Source organism: Armigeres subalbatus, chromosome 1, assembly GCF_024139115.2.
Source record: "Armigeres subalbatus isolate Guangzhou_Male chromosome 1, GZ_Asu_2, whole genome shotgun sequence".
In the NCBI taxonomy this organism is placed as follows: Eukaryota; Metazoa; Arthropoda; class Insecta; order Diptera; family Culicidae; genus Armigeres; species Armigeres subalbatus.
Genome location: NC_085139.1, coordinates 67708580 through 67720980, shown reverse-complemented (window position 1 = coordinate 67720980; position 12401 = coordinate 67708580). Strand labels below are relative to the sequence as shown.

The 12401-nt window shown below is 45.2% G+C and overlaps 1 protein-coding gene and 1 long non-coding RNA gene across 2 annotated transcripts in view; both read right to left on the bottom strand.

Annotated features, from left to right (window-relative positions):
* The window catches only part of LOC134226606 (elongation of very long chain fatty acids protein AAEL008004), a 318180-nt gene that overhangs the window by 230743 nt on the left and 75036 nt on the right, over positions 1–12401 (bottom strand). The window lies entirely within an intron of this gene.
* On the bottom strand, positions 4177–4786 carry LOC134210236 (uncharacterized). Its single transcript, XR_009978816.1, has 3 exons — positions 4427–4786; positions 4293–4359; positions 4177–4234 (listed from the first exon to the last, which is right to left on the bottom strand). It is a non-coding gene; the product is annotated as an uncharacterized LOC134210236 (long non-coding RNA).

Genomic DNA, 12401 nt, shown 5'->3' with positions numbered 1-12401 from the left:
TTTGAAATCACAGAAACATATGTATTTCTGTCTACCAGCAACTATTACTAGAAAATATTCCTAATTTCCCCGGTTTTTAAATAATTTTCACGGATAATTATTGTAATAAGATCCAAAGGAAATTATTTTAAATCTTTCGATGGATTCTCTCAATTTAAAAGAAAAATCCTTTCTTATTTACACGAAAATTCTTTTGAATTCCAATACAAAAAAGGTTTTTATTTCCTACAGGGTTTTTTTTTTCTTTTTCTCGATGTTCAGTGGGAAATTGATCTTTCCAGCCAAACATTTCTATTCGCTCAATCGACCAACGGACATCAAGAGCTTGAGCGGTCGTAAAAGACCCCCTTTAAAGGTAGTCAAACGGCTAGGGAAAGGAAGCTACTAGCTTGAGGGAACGTTAAGAAAATTATTTTGAGCTTTTTAGTGGAATGTACCTTACTGTTGAGGTCGAAATACGTATCTGTCAAGATACAATTAAGTGGTGGAATTAAATGGGATTGTACAAACTCGTCTTATGACAAGTTGATGGAACGGTTATTCCGGCTAAACTGCAGCATCTGCGACAAAATCAATCGGTCGCCATCGCCACAACCTGGTAGGAGGGCATTGTAGCCCAACGCATTTTTTGCATCGTGAAAAACCTGCGCAGGTATGTGAGCTTACTGTTTGATGGGCATGATTTAGCACTATTTTCCATTCCGTGTCGATAATATACATCCAACACGAATAAGAGAATAAATGTCGTTCGATAATTGGAAGAAGTTAGTTTAATTTAAGAAAGGCATTCGGCTAAATGCCACTTGGAACAAACTCATCTGGCCGAAAGTCTTTTGGCCGAATGGATCATACGACCGAATACCGTGCAAATTCATATTTCGGACACTTAAGAACTTTTTTACACCAATAAAGGATTTACACACAAGCTAGTAATTTCGGATAACTAATTTCCACAAAACGATAAACGCAACTTGGAGTCGTTTTGTTGATTTTTGCATCGAAGTGAAATCAACAAAACGACTCCATACTGAGTAACGGTGATTAAACCAATGAGATAAACGCAACTGTTGATTTTTCTCGATCAATTATTCTGTTTACCTTTCAAATAAACAATTATATCACAACGACATGGCTACCTGTGCCTTAAATATTATAAAATTACTTTCGAACATGCAGTCCATTGGCGAGAAAGTTGAAACATTTCAGCGTAATTTTTCCAAAAAAAAATCCATGCAAGTTTGGTTTGTGTGCGTCCGAAATTAGAATTTACACTAACTTCTATTTCTAACTTCTCATTTCTCACTTTTCGTAGTGTGAAGTGAGAAATGATGATTCAGAAGTGGGACTTTGAATGACCTATTTGGTCGAATGACCTATTCGGACAAATGACCTCTTCAACCAAATGACCTGTTCGGCCAAATGACCTGCTCGGTTGTATGATCTATTCGGACAAATGACCCCTATCGGCCAAACGACTTTCGGCCTAATAGTCTGTTCGGCAAAACGACTTCGGCCTAGTGGCCTTTGGCCAAATGGCATTCGGCCGAACAGTTTTCGGCCAAACGGCCCTTCTCCGATAATTCTGAACACTCGCTCAAGTTTAGTCATCTTTTACGTCAAGCCTATAATCAAGTTCCAGGGATACGAGATGTAGAAGGTTCTCCGAAACGTTCTCAATTGCAGCCCAGGGTGTCTATCAGATCATCCAAGGCTTTTGCAATGTCCTCATCATCGGAATATACCCAATCCGGTTCTATAAGTATATACGCATCAAGTGAACCCAATTTTCCCGGAATGAGATTCTTTTTTTACACGGTTGGATTTTAGTCGATTATGACCTTTAGCGTCAACATCATATAAGGTTTTCTGGACGAATTCTTGGAAGTAATTCTGAAGAAGTTTCCACGGGAATTTCCGGGGAGAATCTTGAAGGAATTTGTGAAGGAATTTTTGGAAAAAAAATTCGGTAGAATTCCTGGACAAGTTTCCAGAGAATTCATTTCCAGAACAATTTATTTGCAAACGACTTTCCGGGAATAGGCTTGAAGAAAGAGAACTTTTGGAGAAGGAATTTCTGGAAGAATTTCCAGAGGAATGAATGTAAGATTTTCTAAATCTGGATTTCGCAATTTTATTTGCATAAGAAATTCTTCAAGAATTCCTGAACAATTTTCCGGAAGAATTCCAGGGAGGTTGGTTTAGTATAATTCCTTGTGAATTTCAAAATTCAGAAGAACTATCTGGAGAGTCCTCGTGGTTTTTTCTGTAGAGTTTGCGAAGGTATTTATGAAGTGTTTTTGAAAGGGTTTTTAGAAGAACTCTAGAAAGAATTTCAGGAAAGAATTTCAGTCAGAACTTCTCGGAGATTTCCTGAGCAAACATCCTGAGGCATTCTTATGAGCACTTCCGGAAGAAATCACGAAAAAATTTGAAGGTATTTCCGGAAGACATTCTAGAGGCACTTCCAGAGAAATTCCAGCAGAAACTCCTGAAGAAGCTTCCGGAGGAATTCACGGATGGAGCTTCCTGAGGAATTCCTAGAGGAACTTCCCTAGGGATTCCTGGAGGAACTTCCGAAGAATTTCCTTGAGGAACTTCCAGAGGAGTTCCTGGAGTAACTTCCGAAAGAGTTCCTAGAGGAACTTCCGAAGGAGTTCCTTGAGGAACTTCCAGAGGAGTTCCTGGAGGAACTTCCGAAGGAGTTCCTGGAGGAACTTCCGAAGGAGTTCCTGGAGGAACTTCCGAAGGAGTTCCTGGAGGAACTTCCGAAGGAGTTCCTGGAGGAACTTCCGAAGGAGTTCCTGGAGGAACTTCCGAAGGAGTTCCTTGAGGAACTTCCGAAGGAGTTCCTTGAGGAACTTCCGAAGGAGTTCCTGGAGGAACTTCCGACGGAGTTCCTGAAACTTCAAAGGCGCGTATGATAAAATCGAACGAGACCAGCCAAGGCAGCTAATGCCCAACATGTATTTCTGGACAAACTGATGCGGTGCATAAGTCAAGGCGACAATGGATCGGGTGATGTAAGTAGTTCGAGTTTAAAGGGGCATTTTCGAGTCCCTTTGAAACACGCAGAGGGTTAAGGCAAGGTTATGCTCTTTCGCGTCTACTATTCAAAATTGCTTCTGCAGGTATTAACACGAGTGGTACGAAGTCCGTTCAGCTATTTTTTTTGTTGAGTACATTGATATCATGGAACGCAACCTTGAGAAGGTGGAGGAAGCCTACGTCAAACTGAAGAGGGAAGTTAAGCGATGCGGACTCGTCATCAACACGATGAAAACGAAGTACATGATAGAAAGAGGCACACGAGAGGACAACGTAAGCCACTCACCACGAGTTTGTATGGACTTGGACTCTGGAAAGTGCTGCGAATTATCTATGGATAGTGAATGGTTCGCAATCTTGGAACATTAGTGACGTGCGATAATGATGTTACCCGCGAGGTCCAGCTTAAGTCCCGTAGTCTGCAAACGGAAACAAAACTCGCGCTGTATACTACTCTGATTCTTCCGGTGGCTTTATACGGCCATGAGACATGGACGTTAAAGGAGGCTGATCGGAGAGCTCTCGCAGTGTTTGAGCGGTAAGGCGGTAAACAGGAGAACGGTATCTAGCGGCGTCGCATGAATCACGAATTGTACCAGGTGTATAAAGGGCTGGATATTATTAAGCTTATACAACACGGCAGACTACGGTGGGCTGGTCACGTTGTTCGTATGCCGGAAGAACGTCAAGCGAAGATAATATTTAATAGAGAACCCGGAAGAGGCCGCAGGCTTCGTGGAAGGCCGCGTACACGATGGCTTTTCGCAGTTGAAGAGGACCTGAGGCGCTCAATGTTCAGGGCGACTGGAAGCGATTGGCCCAGGATCGAGTCCAGTGGAGAAGGATACTCCATTCGGCGTAGGTTCATCGAATAGCTGTAGCCCATCAAGAACAAGAAGAATTCATGTGGAGCCACCTTGGACAGACATTATTTTTTTCACTTCGTGATTTCCCCCGCTAGGGTCCGCGACGTTAGGCATAATGGACGTTAGGCATAATTCTTTATATCTGTTAGTTCGTAACTACACGCCGCACCGTCTTGATAGCCAAGTTTTATTTGCTTCAAGCTAAAAAACACAAGTTATTAGCATTTTGTAGAATACGGCTAAACTCACTTCTTACTTAATTAGTGCACCTTCAAATTGATCCACTGATTGCCTAGTTACTGTTTAACAAGGGTTTTGTAGGTCTGTGGGGAAAGTTATAGCAAATTTAATTCAATTGTAGGTCACTACCCGAACTCTTACCTATACCAAATAGAATTGAGCACAATCTAAGTTCTTGCTTGCAGTGAATCCGAAATATTAAGGGTACCTATGTTATGGAAACAGTTCACATTTCATATCGTAAATTACAAATTCAGGGTGCATTCTCAACTTACGTGGTAATAATATTACAAATTAAAGTTTTATAACAAATTAAACTATTTCGCGAATCCAACTATCTCGTGATTTTCTGCAAATCTGCTTTGTCATGACAAGTTCTCTCAATGCCGAATTATTAACATTACTCATACAACTATTCCTTGCTCATCTAGACAGTTTCGTTTGCTTACTGAGCCTACCTATTGGTTCGTGGTAACGCACTTCATTGGCCGGGTTGCTAGAACGGCGGTCGTTGCAACATCCCCCTCCCTGTGAGGACCTTCGGGGTCCTTCACTTCACGATCAACTATGTTTAGCACCGCCAATTTCGAAATCGGCCGTCTGAACAGTCCACTTGAAGTTTGCACCAAGGCTTGTCGAACTCTACCATCTCTACCTTCAGTTACGTCTAGTATACGTCCGCGGACCCAACCATTCCTCCTACTCTGGTCGATCACGATGACCAAATCACCGGACTGCGCTGCCTTTGTTTCGTGCTGCCATTTCACACGCTTCGTGAGTGTTGGTAGATACTCCAATACCCATCGTTTCCAGAGATCAGTCTTCAAACGGATCAGTTCCAGTGATAAGCGAGTGGCTCCCGAGGACTCTACAATGTTCATCATTGGCTGTTTAGTTCCAGACGCACTATCGAAGATGAAGTGGTTTGGCGTTAATGCCTCTTGTTCAGCTGAATCCAATGGTAAGTAAGTTAGCGGTCGCGAATTGACTATCGCTTCCGTTTCCACTATCAGCGTCTGCAATCCTTCATCGTCCAGTTTACTTTTTTGAGGGATGTTCACCATTGCGTTCTTCACTGATCGTACAAGACGATCCCATTCTCCACCCATATGTGGAGCAGAAGGTGGTATGAACAGCCACTTGGTCTCCGCATTTGTGAACGTCATTGCTGCTTCTTGTTCTACGTGGTAGATTTGATCTTTCAAAACTTGACTTGCTCAACAAAATTCCGACCGTTGTCGGAATATATTTCAACTGGTGCACCTCGTCGACAAATAAAGCGCCGGATACACGTAATGCATGATTTTTTCGACAGATCATACGCTACTTCGACGTGTACTGCTCGTATTGTCAGGCACGTTATCAAACAAATCCATCGTTTTGCTACTGAGCGTCCTACTTTGACCAGGATGGGACCAAAATAATCGATACCGACGTAGCTGAATGGGCGAATACCTGGGGATAGGCGGGCGGCTGGAAGGGGTCCCATTATTGGAACCGCCGGACGAGCTTTGTGCACTTTGCACCAATGACACCGGCTAACTATGTTTCGAGCTATTGTGCGTAGACGAGGAATATAGAAACGTTGGCGAACTTCATTGACAACCGTTTCGAAGTTTCCATGTAACAGTCTCCGGTGGTAATCGTCGAGAAGTAACATGGTGACGTGGTGCTTTCTTGGAAGTATAACGGGAAATTTGACGTCTACCACATACTTTCGCCGCGGCGATGCGACCATCAACTCTTAGAACACCATTATCGTCCATTATCGGCGTTAGATTATATAGTTGGCTCGTCTTCTCGAGTCTCAATTGTTCCTTTCTCGGTAAATTTTTATTCTTGGATAGAATGGCCACTTCGTCGCCGTATGACTCTAATTGAACCTGCTTCCAAATAAGCACTTCCGCTGCCTGTAGCTCTTCTTGCCTCAAAATCGGGTTACAGAAATTTTCGGCAATTCCTTTGTGTCTCAATTTGGCAATGAAGCGAACAATGTAGGCAGTTGTTCGTAAAAGGCGGCTCCATTTAGAAAACCGTTCAAAATCAATTGGACTGTACAAAATTACAACATCTTGGTGTACGAAACACGATCTAAGCTCCTCACGCGTAGCGTCAATGAACTTCTGTTTAGGCCACATAATCTCGGCATTCTGCAAAAATGGTGGCCCACCGAACCAGCGATCCGATGTCCCGAGGCGCAATCCATCACTCCATTTTGTGGCGTCATCAGCAACGTTGTGTTTGCTTGGAACGTATCTCCATTCTCTAACACTGGTCGTAGACAAGATTTCTCCCACGCGGCATGCTACAAATGGTCGGTATCTCCTATGCTCTGATCGAATCCACGCCAACGTTACCTCTGAATCTGACCAGTAGATGCAACGGTTGATTTTGACAGTGTGATTTTCTCGCACGAACGCTAGAAGTCGAGTTCCTAGAACCGCAGCCATTAACTCCAAACGAGGGACCGATACGTATTTGAGTGGAGCGACCTTTGTTTTTGCCGATACCAATGAACATTTGGCTGTTCCCTCTGATCCAATCACGCGAAAGTAAACCAATGCTGAATACGCTGCTTCACTTGCATCCACGAAAATGTGAGCCTCCAAAGAATCGTATAGACTTGTACTTGCTTCGTCAAAGTAGCAACGTGGTACTCGTACTTCATTGACGCGCACCAACAACTCGACCCACTTTTTTTTTTTTTTTTTTTTTACTTTCCATAAAACTTTGTTTATTTGCGCGTTAAAATCTAATTACATTATAATTAATTAAACGAGCTGTAATTCAAAGTCTAAACAATCTGTGTCAATAACATTATTACATAGCATAATAAAGCAGACATATTCAATGAATAACTTCAAAATTCTTATTCTCTTCCATTTCGCTATACCTAACAGCTGTGGTCGTAGGAGTTCTCCTATCGTCAGCCTCCGTCTTCCATTCAGCAGTGGCGAGATTTTTTGCTGCAGTAACATCCAGGCTGCTCGTACTCGCACGCATTGGGAGAGCTTGTGCTCCAACGTTTCAACAACGCCGTCATTACAGTGCAGGCAGTTTTCCCCATCAGCTCTGTTCATACGGTGCATCAGTCTTCGGTGCTCGGTTTTTGCGTTCACTAATAGGTACAGGGCACTACGCTGACATGAAGAAAAACGCTTCATTCCAATATTGGCCCAAATTTGTTTCCAGTTGTCTGCTGGATGCTCGCGGCATACTTTTGGCTCTTCAGTGAGCTTAGTGTACACTTTATGTATACTATCGGCGGAAGGATTTTCTTGGACTGTTGGCGGGAGTAGGGGAAAGTTTGTAAGGATTAGTTTTAGGCAAGGACAGTCTGCAGGTGGGATGGGATTAGCTTGAGTGATGAAGGATTTGTAGAAGGGAAGGGAATCGATTTCAGCGAGATGCCTATTGAGAAGTAGGGCTTTGCATTTAAATGCAGGCAAATGCAATTTCATACCCCCCGCATCCTTTTCACGTGCGAGTTGTTGCATAGGTATCCTTGCTGGAATTCCGCGCCACAGAAAGTTCCCCATCGTCGCCGTAAGTTTTGCCACATGAGCAGCACTCGGCACGAGAACCGAAGCTGTGTACCAAATTTTGGAAGTTATAAATGTGTTGAGAAGCGTCACTTTTTGGTGTAGGGTGAGAGTACGTGTTGAGTGTAGGTAAACCAGACGAGCGAATTTGCCGACGACTTCATCCCAGTTTATTTTGTTCATACAGCGCACCGAATTTGCGAACGTAACTCCTAGAATACGAACAGTATTTCCAATCGGCAACCACGGTACCGTGAGTGGCATAGTATCGTTGTATCCCACCGATATCGATGACGATTTTGCTAAGCTTAGCTTGGCTCCAGATACGCGCTCAAATAGATGGAACGCCTCTCTCATTCGACTCAGCCGTGCACTACATGTAGAGATCACCGACACGTCATCAGCGTATGCCACAACAAGATCGGGACCAGCTATCTCCTCTAGCCGTTTGATTAAGGGTTGTAGGTAGAGAACGAACAGGTGCATAGAGAGCGGGTCCCCTTGACGAACGGATCTCTCGATTGGGAAAGGTTCGGAAAGATGCCCGTTAACGAGCAGGCGCGACGATGATAGATCTCCTACCTTGGTAAGCAACCGGACGAAATTCGGGGCAAAGCCGAGCGCGCACATGTTGCGAGCGAGGAATGACCGATCCACAAGATCGAAAGCGTGACGGAGATCAAAGGAAGCTAAAAGTCCTCGTTGTTTACCTTCTTTCAGTCTTGCTATTCGGTTCTTGAGAGCAAAAGTGGCCTGAAATATATTTCGGCCGGAGTTGGAGCACTTTTGACTGTCACTCACAACATGATGGGTGCGCATTACGCTTTCGAGCCGCTGTTTGAGTATTCGGGAGAAGATTTTGTAGTCACAGTTTAGCAGGGATATCGGCCGGTATGCGTGAGCTGTTTGGTCGTTGCCTTTCTTTTTGACCAGAACGATTACCCCATCAACAAAGCTAGATGGGAAATCTCCAGCTAGCGCCTCATTCATGATAAGCGTTAGTTTTCTCCAGATAACGTCGAACAATTTAAGATAAAACTCACGCGGGATTGAGTCCCCACCTGGCGATTTATTGGGACTACTCGTTTTGATAGCGGTGTAGATGTCTTCTGGCGTTATTTCATCCATGCATCGCTCGTTTACTGGATCGTTTTCGGGGATCACGCGCTCACATAAAAACATGTCTTCTATTTGTTGTTCCCTTTCATCAGCAGCGTAGAGTGCACGGTAGAAATCCAACATATGCCTTTCGACAGCTTCGGCGCCATCGACGATGTCGTTGTTGTCATCTCGAAGCTGTGTGATAACAGTTCTCTTTCTGCGCCTTTCGCCTAGTTGGAACGTCGAAATCGGTTCACCTGCGACGAATGTTTCATTGATGCGCACGAATGATTGAGAAAATATGCGCTGCAGGGTTAACATTTGCGCCTTCACCTGGTTGATTCTCGACAGTACCGCCGGATTATTTTGATAGTTGTCGTATGCTTGCCGTAGTTGCACATATAGTCGTTGGTGTTCACGATGAAAATCGTCAAAACAATCTTTAGATTTCCATCGGAAGAAGGATTTTATCTTTGGTTTGGCACACGACAACCACCATTGCATCCAAGACGGAAAGTTTCGCCGCTGACGTGTCCAGTATTGCCAGCGAATTTGAAATTCTCGTACATTCTCTGCAGTCAACAAATGAGGACGGAGGGACCAGAATCCACGACCTGGTTCATGGCCGAGGTGTGGAAGCAAAATTCTTGCTGTCACAGCCTTGTGATCAGAAAACGAGCAAACATGTGTGTAAGCTGATTGCAGGTTGCTTCTCAGGCTCTGGCTAACGTACATTCGATCTAAACGAGATGATGAGTTGTGCGTGACGTACGTATAGCCAGGCATGTTCGGACACATTTTTTCCCAAACGTCTAGGAGCTGCAGTTGTTGTACGATTGCAAGAAGCGCGGGGCTGGGATTACATCCCGTCGCATCGCGCTGCCGCAAAACACAGTTAAAATCGCCCGCTAGCAACGTGTGTTGTAGGATGCCGTAAGTAGTAGGCTAGCGTGTTGTTGTAGAACCGCTCTCTCTCGGCTCGGAGTGCCGTGCCTGACGGCGCGTAGACATTACATATTGTTGTGTGCTGCACTCTCAGTGCGATTAGGCGTCCATCGAGGCTCTTCTCCACGTTCGAAAACTGTATGTGCTCTTTCAGCGCTATAGCCGTCCCTCTTCTAGCGTGATCCACGTTGCAGACGACGTTGTAGCCAGGTAGGACAAGCTGCTCATTGTCTACTTCCTGGAGAAGGGCAATATCAATTTCCAACATACGAAGGAAAGTTCGGAGGGCATTTAGTTTTGTCGGGTTCGTGATCGTGTTGATATTTATTGAGGCGATGTTGTAGCTGTTGAGAGCCATTACAGTAGAGCATCCACCTCCTCGCTCGTGTCGTCTCCGTAATTTTGTCGTAGCTTCTTGCCCGGCGGACGACCACCTCGGCGTTTACTGCTCGTCGAAGCCGATGAGTTGTCGGTTTCGTTACCATCGCTAGCTTGACGTGTAGTCATTCGGCTCACCGTAGTCTGCGTAGAAGCCGGTGGAGGCATGAGGCTACTGCTCTGCTCGGCCAGGTTTGTTTTCGTTAGCTTGTGCACATTCGTCGCTGTGTCAGTGACGCTCGGACCGACAGGCTTCGAGCTAGCAGACAGCGAATCAGCTGGACTTGCTTTGTTTGCACATGGTGCTGGTGGCTGCTTACTTGTTTCCTTCGGTTTCGCAGCGAATAGCTTCGCGAACGAGGGTTTATGCTTGTGTGGCGTACCGGGTTTTGGTATAGGAGTATTTGTTACGGTTTCCTTTGCCACATTGGCGTAGGATTTCTGCACCAGTAGCTTCTTGTTTTGTACACATGTGATGCCATTGTGTACAAACTCGCTACAGTACTTACATGTGTGTAACTGTCCGAAGTACAGCACATTCGTGGTCTGACCATCAATAGTGATGTAGCTTTCAATATTCCGTTTCACCACCATTCGCACAATCCGAGCACCAGTCGGAAGGCCAGCGAAACGGTATTTACTGTCCCATACCTGCTCGGTAATAGAGAGGACATCTCCGTATGCGCTCAGAAACTTGGATATTTGCTCGTTCGTAACGTCCTCGGATAGATCCGTCAGCTTCACCTCTACCGCCCCGTCTTCAAGCGTGATCCGCAACTTGTATACTTTCCCTTCTATCTCGGTCTCGTGCTTGTTGTCGTGCTCAGCTACGATTTGCTGCGCTAGCTCCCGGTCGACGACCTTTACGAAAGCGCACCCAAGTGCCCTACTTGGTTGAAGACGAATTACTTGTTCGCGCTGCAGACCCAATGTTGAACCGATAAAGTCGTGAAGCTCTTCAAAAGACGGCTTCTTCGGCACGTTCGCATAATCAATGCGAAACGTGTTTTCGCGTCGAACACTCATCGCGACACTTTTCGCGACGATGAAACTAAACGCGAAACGATAATAAGGAAAGAAAGAATATGAAAATAAATAGCCTGCGTGCGGCTTCCAGCAAAGCACAACTGTTCTGCTTGGAAGTTGAGCGCTAACTTGGTCGTCCATTTAACATAGATTTGATCGTCGATGCATTCATCCCACTTTACCGCGCTGCGCCAGATGTCCTGCATCATTATCTTCCCATGCACGAGGACACCGGCTAGTAGTCCCAACGGGTCGAACAGGCTCATGATGCATTTTAGAACTTGTCGCTTCGTTGGCCTTGCACCGGTGCTAATCAGCGTTGTGATTTCATCTCGAAACATCATGGAAAACTGGAGAACATCCTTCTCCGTATGCCATAGCATTCCCAGAACGCGTTCTGAATCAGTTTTCAAGGAGAGATCCTTGGTGTCTTGCTTCGGCGTAACTCCTAGGTACGCCAGGACGTCTTGCTTGTTAGAGGCCCAGTTTCGCAATTCAAACCCTCCTTTTGAATGGATCCACCTCACTTCTCCTGCAATGGCTTTCGCTTCGTCGATTGATTCAAAACTATCCAGGTAGTCGTCGACATAGTGGCATTTACGAATTGCCTCTGACGCCCGGGGATAGCGGTCGACAAACTCTTCCGCATTGCGGTTCTTCACAAATTGTGCGGAGGATGGAGAACTGGTGGCTCCAAAGGTAAGGACGTCCATCATGAATACGCTGGGCTCAACTTCAGGATTGTCGCGGAACAAGAAACTTTGCGAAGGACGGTCGCGTTCGATGACTCTCGCTTGGTGAAACATATCTTTGATGTCACCGCTCACCGCCACCGGATACTGTCGAAAGCGGAACAGAACAGAAGGGAGTGGTACGAGGAGGTCGGGCCCAGATAGAAGGACAGAGTTCAAACAGACTCCATTGACCTTTGCAGCTGCATCCCAAATCAAACGAATCTTTCCAGGTTTCTTTGGGCTGGAAACAGCATTCAATGGTAGGTACCATATCCGTCTGGGATCCGCTTTCGCCAGCTCGTCCTTCGTCGCTAGATGGGCATATCCTTTCTCCTGGTATTCTCTAACTTGACGGTGGATATTTTCTTTGAGAAGTGGATCTCGAATCATCCGCTTTTCGAGGCATTCTAAACGTCGGAGGGCCATCGGGTAGCTGTTAGGGAGTTCAACATAATCGGATCTCCAAAGCAACCCTGTTTCGAAGCGGTTACCTTGTCGACGCGTCGTTTTTTCCATTATTTGCC